Source organism: Hemibagrus wyckioides, linkage group LG11 (assembly GCF_019097595.1).
Source record: "Hemibagrus wyckioides isolate EC202008001 linkage group LG11, SWU_Hwy_1.0, whole genome shotgun sequence".
NCBI lineage: Eukaryota > Metazoa > Chordata > Actinopteri > Siluriformes > Bagridae > Hemibagrus > Hemibagrus wyckioides.
Window position 1 is genome coordinate 861,224 of NC_080720.1, and position 2,500 is coordinate 863,723.

The window sequence follows — 2,500 nt, forward strand, 5'->3', positions numbered from 1 at the left end:
GAAACGTCTAATGCACCGGGTCAGGACTGCAGACACGGCGATTAGCTCTCACGGGATTTACTATAAAAGCCTGGAGGACAGAGTGAGGAGAACATCTGTAAGGTCCAGAGACATGTTTAGAGAGTACACCATAATAAAAACTTTCCTTTTATTATTCATAACGCTACACTGCACTGCACTTAGTCTTTACTGCTTCAGGATTGGAGCTGGATATAAAAGAAACCCGAATACACACGTCTCGTCCTCCAGGGTAAGCATCTCCGTCTGGATTGTGTTGATGGATGGCAAGATGTGACCCAAGTTGAGAGAGTGGACAGTTTCCAGTACCTAGGTGTTTACATCACACAGGACCTGACATGGTCCCGTCACGTTAACACCCTGGTGAAGAAGGCCCGGCAGCGTCTTTATCATCTCAGACGCCTAAAGGACTTTAATCTGCCCTCAAAGGTGCTAAAGACATTCTACACCTGCACCATTGAGAGCATCCTGATGGGAAGTATCACAGCCTGGTTTGGGAACAGCACCAAACAGGACAGGCAAGCTCTCCAGAGGGTGGTGCGATCAACCGAGCGCGCCATCCGCACCGAGCTTCCTGACCTGGACACCATATACAGCAAGCGGTGCTGGACCAAAGCCAGGAAGATTATGAAGGACCTCAGTCATCCCAACAATGGACTCTTCACTCTGTTGAGGTCAGGGAAATGTTTCCATTCCATTAAGGTGAACACAGAGAGAATGAGGAGGAGCTTCTTCCATTCGGGCCCTCAACCAGAACACCTAGGAACTGGACTCTCTGGTCTTACCCCCACACAACATAACATAACATTCTACCTCAGCTGATTGTTGCACATGCTAATATTCCACTACTCTGTACACACAATCTTGTAATGTACACAATACATCTTTGTGTGCACACTGCACTGACACTTTACTCCCTGTTCAATTGGACATTTATATTTGCCTTATATATACACATCTACATATATATTTATATATGTATCTTACATATGCACACTGTACATACTGTATTCAATTGCTACACCATTTCAAAGTTGACCTTTTTATCTACATATATGCATATACTGTATCTTCTATATATTATAGAGTCTACACATATATATTTATTTATATTGTTCTATTTTTCACATATACTATATATATACACACACTATATTGTACTGTATTATATTAGTGTATTATATTTGTTTTTATATTTGTTTTTTTATATTTAGTTTATATAGCAGTTTTATATTTGTATACATTATATATTATATTACTATTTTTATTATCATTTTTATTTTATTTTATTTTTCATTATTTATAATATTTACTGCTATATTGATACTACATATAGATATTTATATTATATACATATATATCTATATATACACACACAGACATATATTTGCATATCTGACATTTGACTTTCAAGTTATTTTCGTTTGTGATTTCTACCATTTAATTTTCCCTACTTTTCCCTATATATTCTTAACTATATCCCCTATTTTTCATCTCCACACTCTAAATTCTTCTCTTTTACTCTTTCTTTTTTATGTAAGACAGTCGTAAAAAGCATTTCACTACATGTTCGTATGTGACCAATAAAATTTGAATCTGAATTTGATGTTCTCAGAGGGATCGACTGTAGAAAGGGTCTGATGTTCAGCTTTGATGATCACTTGCTGTATCTGTTTCTCTACCAGCTACTGAGTAGAAAACCCTTTTCCAAAACAAACCACACAGAAAATTTAGAGGATCTCCAGAGGAACTCCAGAGGAACCCGTGAAGGTTCTGTGTCGAACTCCTGATCAGAAATCGCTCTAAAATACAGTGTGCACTTTTAGATAAAAGAGATTCTCAGATTAACCTTAATCTCCTAAATCAGCTTTTCCCTCTCTGGAGGAACCCTTATAAGTCATGGTTGCTATGGTAACCTGTCAACATACAGCACATCAAACACAACAACTTTCACTCTGAGTGAGCTTTCTGATTGGACGCGGCATGTCACATGACCATCAGGTGGTCAGATTTATTTACTCTGAGGCATAAACAGGCCTCTGTTCATTTGACCGGATTCTGAGTGAACAGGTTTTTTATTTGACAGATGTGGTGTAATTCCATATAAAGTGTTCTGGCTCCTCCTCCAAGATAGAGAATGAGATGGTCAGTTCCAAATCCGACAAGTTGTGTAAATGTAAAGAAATTAAATTTAAATTAAATTAATAAAATGTAAATTAAAAAATGTTCATTAAAAAATGTAAATTAAATTAATAAAAAGTAAATTTTAAAAATGTAAATTAAATCTCCAGAATTTCAGAGCTTTGTTTTTTTTTTTGTGATTGTTGGGTCCAAAAATATTTAATTTTCTTGTGATTTTTTTTTTTTCAAAATTTCTGGTGCTTTTTTTAAGCAGCTTTTTTTTTTTAATTAAATAAAACAATTGAATTGGCGAAATCACAAGCACATGATTCTCCTCTTAAACTCTGACCCAGCGAGGCTC

The 2,500-nt window shown here is 36.2% G+C and overlaps 1 protein-coding gene across 6 annotated transcripts in view; it reads right to left on the bottom strand.

Annotated features, from left to right (window-relative positions):
- b4galnt1b (beta-1,4-N-acetyl-galactosaminyl transferase 1b) overlaps positions 1–2,500 on the bottom strand; it is a 25,123-nt gene that overhangs the window by 19,732 nt on the left and 2,891 nt on the right. The window lies entirely within an intron of this gene.